The 13904-nt window shown below is 45.0% G+C and overlaps 1 pseudogene; it reads right to left on the bottom strand.

Moving 5' to 3' along the window:
• Window positions 1–1500: 1500 nt before the first annotated feature.
• On the bottom strand, window positions 1501–10694 carry LOC115146739 (tudor domain-containing protein 7B-like; annotated as a pseudogene).
• Window positions 10695–13904: the final 3210 nt, after the last annotated feature.

Below are 13904 nucleotides of genomic sequence, written 5' to 3'. Positions count from 1 at the left end.
CAAAAATCGCAAAACAGAATTCTCCTTTCATATTCCACTGACGGTATAAAACAGCATAGTAGTTATACATTGTATTATCGTTCATTACTAATAACAAAGTAGTGCTTTTGAATGATCAATTTATTCAGCTAAATCTATATTCATCCATTTCCTTCAAAAGTTAATTTAGTACTGTGAGATGTCACGCACAAAAAGCAAAATACGTGTCAGTCAAATCAATTTCAAGCATTTAAAAAGTCAAGGTATTGAAAAACGAATTAAATACAGTCGACTTAAGTTATTATTTAAAAGTTCAAATGTATTTAAGTAAAAGACAAATAAACAAAATCACAAGTTAGAAGGACAAATGTCTTAAAACAGATCAACTGCAAAGACCATACATTGGTGCTGAATAATAACTAAAATCAGCAAAGAACTTTCTATGCAAAGTATTTGATTGAAGATTGAAACTGAACGATAAAGGAAACTTTTTGTATATACACATGAACGACATAACCTACTAAGGAGATCGATGGGGTCGGTACTGCTGTTTAATCCCTTTCTCTGTATATGCACAACTGCAAATAGATTCACCCCCACCCCCACACATACGATAAGGAAGAAGAAAAAAACACAGCTCTATGCTTCATACATTGCTAAGCTGATAAGACCACGCTTCTGCATAAATGGCTCCCCAATGACCTGTGACACTCTGGCAGATCTTCGTGACCCGTGGAATAAGTGAAAGGGATACCAACAGTTATATGCTGCAAGGCAGTGCTGTACAAAATTTCAGCGTATGTGATAGACTCTGGCAGAGTTCTACCTGTGCGGGATAAGAACATGATACCACAACAGTCTTAAGCGTTCGGTCTGTCCAGTCCGGTTCTACGGGGCGGTACTCAGCTCCTCTGGGAAGTCAGCCATGACGGTGTGGACACAGATGTCTGTCTCCTCTGAAATGGGGCCTGGTCAAAAGCAGTGCACTACGTAAGGAATATGGTGCCCTTTCAGATGCAACTAGTGACTTTGCGTTATTCTTTTTTAAATATATGTCGCTACTGGCTATTTATGTATTTTTGTAATTCTCAAAGAAATTCAATAAATTAATCCACCAATCGCCTTCCTGTCCCAGGGAAGCTCCGCCTCCACCACACACTCCACCTGGGCCACCAGGGGCTTCTTCTCTAACAGTTATATTGCCTCAGCCATTTGAAAACGGAACAAAACAAAGCCCATGAATCTACATACTTTATATGTGGTTTTAGTCGTCTTAGTTCACACTGAAAGCAATATTATTTTTTACAGTTTGACAGAGAAATCGCTGTCACGGGAGTTCAACAATACGGACTAAAATATACAAAACATATATCCAAATACACGTCATCGCCAAGACTAAGCAAAATCAATGTCTAAGACTAAGCTACGCCATTAACCATTTCTCTTCAGAGTCCCAAATGGCACCCTTTTCCCTTACATAGTGCGCTACTTTTGTGCAAATGTAGTGCACCATGTAGGGAATTAGGGTGCCATTTGGGACGCAACCATTGACAGCTCTCTTGAACTGGTTACCTGCCACGGCTGCAGCACAAAGTGTCCCGGGTGACAGGCCACAGACACGTAGACGTCCATGTTCTGGCCCGCCTGGGGAAGCTCCATGAGAGGGGTCAGGGCCAGCTGCTTCTCTCCCCAAGCGCAGGTGACCAAAGTGGGGGTGAGCACTTTTGACGTGTCCCCGGCACCCTCCAGAGGGCTGGGGGTCTTGGTGGAGACAGGGATAGGGCTGCAGGCTGGGCTTTCGAGGGTAAACTGATCCACCATGTTGGCGACCATGGTGTCGAGGAAACTGGGGGTAGGGGGGCCGTCCTTCTGGGGTCCGGGGAAGGCGGGGTGCTTCCATAGGTCAGAGGTCACCATCTGGTGGTTAACACTGTTGGTGACATCCTGGGAGCCCTGAGAGGTAAACAGGTAGATATGCACCAGCTTGGCCTCGTCCAGCTTCAAGCTCTATAGAAAAGGAAAGGGTTAAAAATGCTTGGAAATCGACATGACATAGGAGAATCAATAACATTTCATTTTAAAGTTCAGCTTGAAGATCTACAGCGCATAGAGGAAAGGAGGGAGAGGGTTAGAAACCTTGAAGATCTACAGCGCATAGAGGAAAGGAGGGAGAGGGTTAGAAACCTTGAAGATCTAACAGTACAGAAGGAAAATCAATCGAAAATATGTTTCTTTTTCCTTTTTCAAAGTGCTTTTAACTAAAGGGGAAGAGAGGGTTAAAATCAGTCCAAGTTAGAGCCTTTCATCTTGTCTTTTTTGGACATCCAGTGTGCCTACTTTCAGTTCGTGTCTTCTGAAAGCTGATGAAAGCTATGCTAATGAGGACAACTCTGTGGCCCAATTCTTTCATTGCGCCAGCTGTGGATCACACCTGCTTCTAAATGTCTAATCAACTCTCATCCGTCTATGCTTCACTTTTTCAAGCATCATATTGCTGCTCTTGAAGCAAGCAAATTCAATAGTTTTGTTTAAAGTGTGCCTACTGCAATTTCTTCCCAAATTACATTCTGAACCAGCTGTTCAGCTAGCTGTTACCACACCTGTAGTACAAAAACAGTTGACACAGTGCATTCAGAAAGTATTCAGACCCCTTGACTTTTTCCACATTGTGTTATGTGACAGCCTTATTCTAAAATGGATTAAATTGTCCCCCCCCCCTCATCAATCTACACACAATATCCCATAATGACAAATCAAAAACAGTTTTTTAGATATACTGAAGAATGGTTTCCATCTGGCCACTAACATAAAGGCCTGCTTGGTGGAGTGCTGCAGAGATGGGAGTCCTTCCAGAAGGACAACCATCTCCACAGAGGAAGTGTGGAGCTCTGGCAAAGTTAACATCGGGTTCTAGGTCACCTCCCTGACTAACTGATTGCTCAGTTTGACCAGGCGATGTCGTGGAGAATCGTCTCAGAAATATAACACGCATACAATAACTTGTGAATTCAATATACACTTTAATACAAAGTAGCAAAACTGAGCCCTTCCATGGAAGGACCCTATCACAAACATAACAGGGCCGAGCCCCTCCAGGGAAGGACCCTATCACAAACATAACAGGGCCGAGCCCCTCCATGGAAGGACCCTATCACAAACATAACAGGGCCGAGCCCCTCCATGGAAGGACCCTATCACAAACATAACAGGGCCGAGCCCTTCCAGGGAAGGACCCTATCACAAGCTTAACAGGGCCGAGCCCCTCCATGGAAGGACCCTATCACAAACGTAACAGGGCCGAGCCCCTCCAGGGAAGGACCCTATCACAAGCGTAACAGGGCCGAGCCCCTCCATGGAAGGACCCTATCACAAGCTTAACAGGGCCGAGCCCCTCCATGGAAGGACCCTATCACAAACGTAACAGGGCCGAGCCCCTCCAGGGAAGGACCCTATCACAAGCGTAACAGGGCCGAGCCCCTCCATGGAAGGACCCTATCACAAACGTAACAGGGCCGAGCCCCTCCATAGAAAGAGACAACATTTTCATATTACAGAGTCCTGCCTTTATAGGATCCTGTCTTTGCATAACATATAGAGTCCCCTCCCTCTATATGAAAATAGCTTCCCGTGGCCTTTTATTATTTTCTTCTCATCTCAGAGCTAGTTCACACCCACTTAACGCTCATATCTGCTTTTGGTTAGGTTATAACGATGGTAGAACCCTTTTCACGTCCTAAAAATAATGTATGCATTGCATGCTTATGTTTCACGTGTTAGTCATCAGTTATCTTTCTTCCATCTTTCTTCCTGTATCCTTCTGATCATAGTACGTCCAGCTGTCATAAATGTTCGTATGGTCTTGGTTAATGTACTCTTTCAAAAATAGAGCATAACCTGGGTGGCATATGGCCTGGGTGTCATCTTTGTCACACCTACTGCCGGTGTGCCATAGAGCAAGGCCATTAACCCCATAATGTGCTCCACTCCGAGGCCGACCCTATGCTGCTCCCAGCAAGTCAGAGACAGAGCGAGACAGAAAGAGAGAGAGAGATGGAAAAAGAGATGGCGACATAAATGGAGAAAGAGATGGTGACAGAAGCGTGAGGGAGCGAGAGAGAAATGGAGAAAGAGATGGTGACAGAAGCGTGAGGGAGCGAGAGAGAAATGGAGAAAGAGATGGTGACAGAAGTGTGAGGGAGCGAGAGAGAAATGGAGAAAGAGATGGTGACAGAAGCGTGAGGGAGAGAGAAAAGAGAGAGGGAAAGAGAGATGGAAAAAGAACGAAAGCGATTAAAATCAACCTCTTGCCCCATATTACATCCCAGAGGTACTTAGATATGAGAGGATCCCTGAAGGATAAAGACAGCAGATTAAACACAGGAGAATGTGGAATACCACTAACTGTGGTGACGTGTCACGTGTAAATAAACATTACATTTAGCTACCTGCTTGTATTCTCCATCACACAAATCCCAACTCGTCTTTCCAACGAATCCTTTTCAGGAGACACATCGTAGTTGCAACGCTCAGAAGAAATGGGGGAAATGGGAGTTGAACTTGGTTACCAGCTAGTAGACAGGTAGCCACCTGGAAGGGCAGCTTGAGGAAGTCTTTCTGCAGCTGCAATAGTGTGGTTCTACTGAGGACCTCAGAGAAGCCATGTTCCACCTAGTACACCTGTAGAGCAACGAGACAGTCTGGTTATAAACAGGGCCTTGAACTCTCTGTGGACTGAAAACCTACAAGGCACAGTCTTCTAGTAGTACACAAGGGTGGGTGATTACTGGGCTAGTGGTCCAGGTAAAACACCTGAGGGGCAACAAGACAAGACTGGTTATAAACAGGGCCTTGTAGGTGATGTGGAATGGACACCTGTAACTAAGTCTAGCATAGGAAGGGCCAATAAAACGTCCTCATTATTTCCTGCTTCCCATGATTATTATTTTTTACACTAGACTGTAAAATCCAGCTAAAAAGTTTGCAGAAAAGTATCCTTATAAGGCCATTCTTTTATTTTTGTATTTCACCTTTATTTAACCAGGTAGGCTAGTTGAGAACAAGTTCTCATTTGCAACTGCGACCTGGCCAAGATAAAGCAAAGCAGTTCAGCACATACAACAACACAGAGTTACACATGGAATAAACAAACATACAATCAATAATACAGTAGAAAAAGTATATATACAGCATGTGCATATGAGGTAGGATAAGGGAGGAAAGGCAATAAATAGGCTATGGTGGCGAAAAAAATGACAATATAGCAATTAAACACTGGAATGGTAGAATGTGCAGAAGATGTATGTGCAAGTAGAGATACTGGGGTGCAAAGGAGCAAGATAAATAAATAAATACAGTATGGGGATGAGGTAGTTGGACGGGCTATTTACAGATGGGCTATGTACAGGTGCAGCAATCTGTGAGCTGCTCTGACAGCTGGTGCTCAAAGCTAGTGAGGGAGATATGAGTCTCCAGTTTTAGTGATTTTTGCAGTTCGTTCCAGTCATTGGCAGCAGAGAACTGGAAGGAGAGACGGCCAAAGGAAGAATTGGCTTTGGGGGTGACCAGTAAGATATACCTGCTGGAGCGCGTGCTACGGGTGGGTGTTGCTATGGTGACCAGTGAGCTGAGATAAGGCGGGGCTTTACCTAGCAGAGACTTGTAGATGACCTGGAGCCAGTTGGTTTGGCGACGAGTATGAAGCGAGGGCCAGCCAACGAGAGCGTACAGGTCGAGGTGGTGTGTAGTATATGGGGCTTTGGTGACAAAACAGATGGCACTGTGATAGACTGCATCCAATTTGTTGAGTAGAGTGTTGGAGGCTATTGTGTAAATGACATCGCCGAAGTCGAGGATCGGTAGGATGGTCAGTTTTACGAGGGTATGTTTGGCAGCATGAGTGAAGGATGCTTTTTTGCGAAATAGGAAGCCAATTCTAGATTTAATTTTGGATTGGAGATGTTTAATGTGAGCCTGGAAGGAGAGTTTACAGTCTAAGCAGACACCTAGGTATTTGCAGTTGTCCACATATTCTAAGTCAGAACCTTCCAGAGTAGTGATGCTGGACGGGCAGGTGGGTGCGGGCAGCGATCGGTTGAAGAGCATGCATTTAGTTTTACTTGCATTTAAGAGCAGTTGGAGGCCACGGAAGGAGAGTTGTACGGCATTGAAGCTTGTCTGGAGGTTAGTTAACATAGTGTCTGAAGAAGGGCCAGAGGTATACAGAATGGTGTCGTCTGCGTAGAGGTGAATCAAAGAATCACATCATTGATGTATACAGAGAAGAGAGTCGGCCCGAGAATTGAACCCTGTGGCATCCCCATAGAGACTGCCAGAGGTCCGGACAACAGGCTCTCCGATTTGACACACTGAACTCTATCAGAGTAGTAGTTGGTGAACCAGGCGAGGCAATCATTTGAGAAACCAAGGCTGTTGTCTGACAATAAGAATGTTGTGATTGACAGAGTCGAAAGCCTTAGCCAGGTCGATGAATACGACTGCACAGTAGTCTCTTATCGATGGCAGTTATGATATCGCTTAGGACCTTGAGCGTGGCTAAGGTGTACCCATGACCAGCTCTGAAACCAGATTGCATAGCGGAGAAGGTATGGTGGGATTCAAAATGGTCGGTAATCTGTTTAATAACTTGGCTTTCAAAGACCTTAGAAAGACCTTTTAACCCATTATCACACACTTCTCTTTTCACCGCATTTTAATAGGCCAATGTTTGTTCAACTTTTCACCACCTAATCGTGTTTTGTCTCACAGTTCCCTGCAGCGCTTCACAAACCTATAGGGGAGATTTCCTGGACACCGATTAAGCCTAGTCCTGAACTAAACAGAACTTTCAATGGAGATTCTCCATCGAGCTTGCCCCTCCAAGACCTTCCTTACCTTGACTTTTGTTGGTCATGACCTCACAGACCTGGGCCCTGGCGACCTCCTCGCCCCTCTCCACTTTGACGGCCGCAAGTTGGCCAGCCGAGGGGAAGGGGAGGAGCCTCTGAGCACTGAGCTAGCTGTAGACCGTTGTCATGGATTCCTCCATTGCCTGAGAGTAGCCCTCGCCTATGTAGCTGAGTAAGAAAAGTAAAATCCCCAACATTTCCCAAAAGTTTTCAGGTTTTTCTGAAATCTTAGTTGAAGGATTTCCGGAAACCGCAGGAAATGTTGCATGGGAGGGAATCTTTTAAACAGGAAAATAGAGGCTTTAGGCAGCAAAAATGACCTGAAAAGTTCATGAAATGCCCTTGAAATTGCAACGTCGAAGACGAGCAATTTATCAAAAGAAATAATCAAATGACCAAAGAAATAAGCTACCTGAGGATGACCAGGTCGATGCTGCTTGCCTCCACAACCAGCACTGAGGGGAACTCCTCCTTGGGGAGCAGCAGTGGAGGAACCATGTGGGTGCTGTTGAGCTTATAACCCGACGGGGAGAACGGGGTGCTGCTCATCTGCATGTCCAAACAACATACCTTACTACAGTTGTGCCAATGTGTTTTCTACCAGTTTCTTCTATTGGAGTCGGCTCAGGATTGAGAGGGAATCAATTTCAAGAGTCGATTCCCGACTCCAGGAATTGAGGAATCAGAAATGACTCCAATATCTGATCACCTGAATTAAACAATGAATAAATACAATAATATTTCTGGAGGAGAACAGGCAGCCCTACCTTGGCCTTGTACTCCGTGGCGGGGCCGTAAAGGATGGCCTTATTTTTGTTGTCGGGCATGGGGTACTCCACAGTGCAGATGTCCTGTAAGAGAGACAGGTTGGCCAGGATGTCCTCTGGGAAGGGGGCCTTGAAGGTCTCCTGGTAGGGCGTGGGCCCACAGGCCATGCCTGTATTTAGACAGCAGCTCCTTCAGTCTGAGGCACGCCTCCGCAGGGATGCTCACCGCTGTAGGGGAGAGGGGGGATAGGGGTGGTGGGGGTAGGGGAGCCCATCCATGTGGGGGAGGTGAGGAAGGGAGGAGTTGGGGGGGAATAGGGGAGAAAGTGGTAGTTGTGGGCTTCCATGAGGGTGAGGTGGAAGTAGGGGAGGGTTTCCACAAATTACAGGTGGGTGTAGGGAGAAGGTGGGAAGGAGAGGGCTTCCACAAGGTAGAGGGGGCAGTTGGAGAGGTGGAGGTATGGGTCGGGGGAGTGCTTTCACGAGGGGGCCGGTGGAGTGGGTGAGGTCTGACTCTGGTTCAAGGAGGGGCTCTGCAGTGAGTAGAATAGAGGGGCCAGTTTCATTGGGTTGGTGGTGACTGGTTTGACTGGAGCGGTAGTGATGGGTTTAGCTAGGAGGGTTGTCGCTGGTTTGACAGTATAAGGGGCCGTTGCGGGTTTGACTGGTGCGACAGCAAGGCTGGGGGGGGTTGGGCTGAGGGGGGTAGACCAGCCTATCTGCTCGATTGGTACTAACGGGCTTCTTAACCTGAAACACAAAGTTTCACTCAATGCATCAAAGTGCATGAAACATCTCAAAACACTACAGGAAAAAGGCGTGACTATCGAATGTTTCCGAAAATCAGTGAGTGAAAAATAAACTGGAAAAATTCTATCATTTCAAAACAATTCCTTTTGTTGCTGATCGAAGGGAAACAAAGATAATATGATTTTCCACTAGATACTTACTGAGCAGATATGTGTCCAGTTCTCCAGGTCTATGACCGCTTGGCCAGGTAGGACCTGGTTGTGCATGTTCCGGTACACACAGGGCAGCTTGGACAGCCACAGACCACTGTAGTACTTCTTCAGCACTTCAGAGATCCGACTCTGGACCACCTGGGGGTTGTAGCCTCCCGGCTGAAGGGCTTTGGGCGTCGGAGGAGGAGCAGAGACGTTACTGATGGTAACGGAGGGAGCTGGGAAACAGTAGGATGAATGGACGACACATTATTACATAATATACCAGCAAGTCATGTTCAGTAGGGTGAAATCATTTTCAAATGTTTTGTACAGTAACACTACCACCACTAAAGCGTCCAGAGGACAGATGCACTCTTCCTTTTATTTCTTCTTGGTACTTTTTTAAACTGCACCGTTGGTTTGGGGCTTGTAAGTAAGCATTTCACCTGTTGTATTCGGCGCGTGTGGCTAATAAAATGTTCTTTGAAACCAGATGGCCTCTACGGGGATACACAGCATACACTTCCTAGGAAGAAATACTCTGTCTTTCGGATTTCAGACAAAATCTCCACTATGAATCTGCTGCTATGCAATTAGCCAAATCTCCAACTGGAGAAAGGAGGGTCCCACTTGACTTACCAGGAGCTTTCTGGGTGGTATTCGTAATGCGATGGTTGACTTCATTCACCAGTCTAGAATGAAAAGGTACATTTCTTGTCTGGCCTGAAGAAAAACAGAGGTAGAGTAATATCTGTTGGTACTATTTGAATGCAGAGAAGACAATTTGCAGTAACGTTACATCAAATGACATTGAAGACGGTATAACATCACAAACCACCTATGTCTTACACAATGGTATGCGTTAGTGCCCTCCACACCTCTCATACTAAAACATGTGTTCCTTCCACTCACCTCTCACTCTGTTTCACCTGAGTGATGGACTCCCTGTTCTGACTCTGTAGGGGCCGGAGCAGGGGGGGTTGACCCTCTCATCATGCCGGCTGTACATCTTCCTGATGTCTTCCCCCAGCGCTGAAGCCTCCACAGGTGTTGTAGCTCCGCGGCCGTTGGGGTCCCATGGAGGTGTAAGGCTGGCTCCAGCCAGAGTGCACTGGAGCACGGTCAGGCTGACGCAGGGACGTGTGAGGCTTCTCTGGAGGAAGACGAGGGGAGAGATGGAAGAGGTAGATGTCAGTGATGATAGCATCCTGCTTCATTTTCTCACTCACTGGTTGTATTAATATCTGCAAAGAATCAGGAGAGAGAGAGAGACGGAGAGAGAAATATGAGTTTTGGTCTGAAAGGCCCTTATTCTTAGCTCTTTTTTAAAAAAATCAAGTTCTCAAAGGAATAGTTAACTGGGCCATCAAGGAAAGACACATTCAGAAAAAGAGCCATTGCCAGATGACACTGACTGTGACAAGGACAGACGAGACCTAGCATAGAACACAAAGTTTGAAGCCAATTTCGACCTCATCTGACAGTTCAGCATCTGGGAGCTGCCAGGCGCCCTCTTGCTGGACTTCTGAAGAGCGACCAGCTGAGTGATGTGGGCCGTTTCTTGACAGACTGCAGCAAAGCACATTATCTACAGGAGAAATATGGAGAGTACAAGCTCATACAAAGTGACACATATTGGCTTAAAACTTAAATCTGACTTGCTCAACTCTCCTCAAACTCCAAATCTGTCCTTCCTCCTGAAATGTGTACGTCTTCACTTCCCTTCATTAGATTTAAAAGGAAAGTGGCAGGTAGAAAGGAAACAGCTGGTATACGGGTTATGCTGCTTGCTCCCGAGAGGCACAGGCAGATTTTTTTTTACTTAGTCGGCTCGTGGATTCAAACCAGCGACGTTTCAATTACTGGCCCAACGCTCTTAACCACTAGGATACCAGCCACCCGTTTATTGGGACGACGGCCTTGCCTCCCCCATGCCATTCTCCATCCTGACCACAGAGGGGGTACTGCGGAGGAAGCACTCCAGTGAAGGGTAGCCCAGCTTTCGGTCAGGGATGAACTCCCCCGTCAGCGACCTGTATCCGCCTGATGGACACCCCGTTCTTATTGGCCTGGAGGACAGCCCGGAGCATCTTCTTCATCAGACAGGTGTCAGGAACATAATGAAGAAGACAGCTGTCAGTATCAACACAATATTACGAATGAACTACTTTGTATTGCAGCGCCCAGTTTGTTCCTTCTTAAATACAAATAAACAAATGGAGACAATTTAGAATGAATGTTCAATCATTGCGCTAGATAGCTAAGTCAGTTAGGTTCTACAGTCACCAAACACACAATTATACACACTTACCAAGGCCTCAAATATGCTCGCTAAATACTTCAGCTGTAGATATGTAGTTAAGTTAAAGTTACCTCGATATAACCAGCTCAAAAACTATCTAGCTATACGGTTGCCCACTTAGGCTACGGCTTTCCCAGTGTTTGTTGTTAGCCAACCAAACAAAAGTGGTGATTGCAGCAAAGATGTTTAGAAGGTTACAAAAGTTTGTTTTGATTGTAGGTTGAACTGGATGACAAAACAGTGGGGCACCGGTCATGGGGGGACACCGATCTTTGGGCGGTCAAACACGTTTTTCAAAGTAACTTTTCCTATAAACATGCCTTGTCCTGAGCAACTGTATCCAATGTCAGTCATTGCACTATATTACTGTCTACGGGTAATCTGTAGCCTTAACGTTGCTGGCTAAAAAAATGCTAGCTAGCTAGCCAACGTCTGCTAACGTTAACTAGCGCCTAGCGGGCAAGTTCACTGGAAGTTATTGTAACGAAAGTATCCAAGCTTCAAACTAACGTTAGCTAATGTACATGGCTATTGTTAAAAGTCGCGTGTGGGGCGCCCACGTTCCCTCACGTTCAGGTGGTCAAATGTAATAATTATCAGCATTCGTGGCAGCTTTTAGTAAATATGTGATTTATTTTATTGTAAGACATTTACATAAATGTAATTATTCACGTTCAAGTCAAAGATACTCAATTACAATCATTGATGCAACCAGAATGTCAACATATTGAAATACACTTGACTGTGGCCTATGTACAGTATGTGTGGCATACTATAGCTGCTGGACATAGTTTGGGGGTAGGAGTGCTGCGATGGGGGGAATGCAGATTATTTTATTTTTTTGTAGGTGCTGAAGAGTTCTACATCAGTCTGCTAATACAGAACTAGTAAAGGCCCAGTGCACTACTTTTGTGATGTTTAACTATGTAATAACTGAAATGGTCTAGTCATTCATTTTTGTAGACACTCTTATCCAGAGCAATTTACGGTACATTTGCATACTGGTCCCCCATGGGAATCAAACCCACAACCAGAGCATTGCCAACAGCATGCTCTACCAACTGAGCCACATTATTACATGATCACAAACCACTTGATGTCTCAATGTACACAATTATTGTATTGTGCATTGTTTTTCTTCATGGTGATGGAAAGTCTACAGGTACAAACCTATATGATTATTATTATATATATATATTAAATGTAACCTTAATTTAACTACACAAGTCAGTTAAGAACAAATTCTTATTTACAATGACAGCCTACACCAGCCAAACCCAGACAATGCTGGGCCAATTGTGTGCCGCCTTATGGGACTCCCAATCACAGCCAGTTGTGATACAGCCTGGAATCGAACCAGGATGTCTGTTGTGACGCCTCAAGCACTGAGATGCGGTGCCTTAGACCGCTGTGCCACAGCTGCGCCACTCGGGATGACCAGCCTATGTACAATACAGCAATGTACATTTATCTTAAATGGTTTGTAAGGACGGTAAATAAATACTGCAAAGAAAAGGGGTTGTTTTCCATGTATTCACATGGAAAAGTCCACAGACCCACTCCAAAAGGCTTTCGGAGCCATCATCGACTCAGTGGGTTTTGTCCAACCTGTCTCCGGACCTACCAAGTTTTGTCCCGTGGAATAAACATTGTGTATCTTAATGTTTTCCCTCATAATCCTGGACTATCAGACTACCATTTTATTAAGTTTGCAATCGCAACAAATAATCTGCTCAGACCCCAACCAAGGATCATCAAAAGCCGTGCTATAAATTCTCGGACAACCCAAAGATTCCTAGATGCCCTTCCAGACTCCCTCCACCCAGCCAAGGACGTCAGAGTACAACAATCGGTTAACTACCTAACTGAGGAACTAACTTTAACCTTGCGTATTACCCCAGATGCAGTTGCACCCCAAAAAACTAAAAAAAAACATTTGTCATAAGAAACTAGCTCCCTGGTATACAGAAAATACCCGAGCACTGAAGCAAGCTTGTAGAAAATTGGAACGGAAATGGCGCCACACCAAACTGGAAGTCTTCCGACTAACTTGGAGACAGTACCGTGCAGTATCGAAGAGCCCTCACTGCTGCTCCATCATCCTATTTTTCCAACTTAAATGAGGAGAATAAGAACAATGAAAAATTGATTTTTGATACTGTTGCAAAGCTAACTAAAATGCAGCATTCCCCAAGAGAGGATGGCTTTCACTTAAGCAGTGATAAATTCATGAACTTCTTTGACGAAAAGATCATGATCTTAAGAAAGCAAATTACGGACTCCACTTACGGACTCTGCATATTTCTCCAAAGCTCAGAGACAAGTTTTTTAATACTATACATCCTGACACATTGATGAAAATAGTCTTGGCCTCTAAACCTTCAAGCTGCATACTGGACCCTATTCCAACTAAACTACTGAAAGAGCTGCTTCCTGTGCTTGGCCCTCCTATGTTGAATATAATAAACGGTTCACTATCCACCAGATGTGTACCAAAAGTGGCAGTAATAAAGCCTCTCTTGAAAAAGCCAAACCTTGACCCAGAAAATATAAAAAACGATCATATCGAATCTCCCATTCTTCTCAAAAAAGTTTAGAAAAAGCTGTTGCGTAGCAACTCACTGCCTTCCTGAAGACAAACAATGTATACAAAACAATTCAGTCTGGTTTTAGACACCATCATAGCACTGGGACTGCACTTCTGAAGGTGGTAATTCACCTTTTAATGGCGTTAAACCAAAGCTCTGCATCTGTCCTCTTGCTCCTAGACCTTAGTGCTGCGTTTGATACCATCGATTGCCACGTTCTTTCGGAGAGATTGGAAACCAAAATTGGTCTACATGGACAAGTTCTGGCCTGGTTTAGATCTTATCTGTCGGAAAGATATCAGTTTGTCTCTGTGGATGGCTTGTCTTCTGACAAATCAACTGTAAATCAGTGTTCCTCAAAGTTCCGTTTTAGGACCACTATTGTTTTCACTATATACAGTTGAAGTCGGAAGTTTACA

This window comes from Oncorhynchus nerka, linkage group LG18, assembly GCF_034236695.1.
Source record: "Oncorhynchus nerka isolate Pitt River linkage group LG18, Oner_Uvic_2.0, whole genome shotgun sequence".
NCBI lineage: Eukaryota > Metazoa > Chordata > Actinopteri > Salmoniformes > Salmonidae > Oncorhynchus > Oncorhynchus nerka.
The sequence above is the reverse complement of the archived record's forward strand: the minus strand, read 5'-3'. Positions and strand labels throughout refer to the sequence as shown.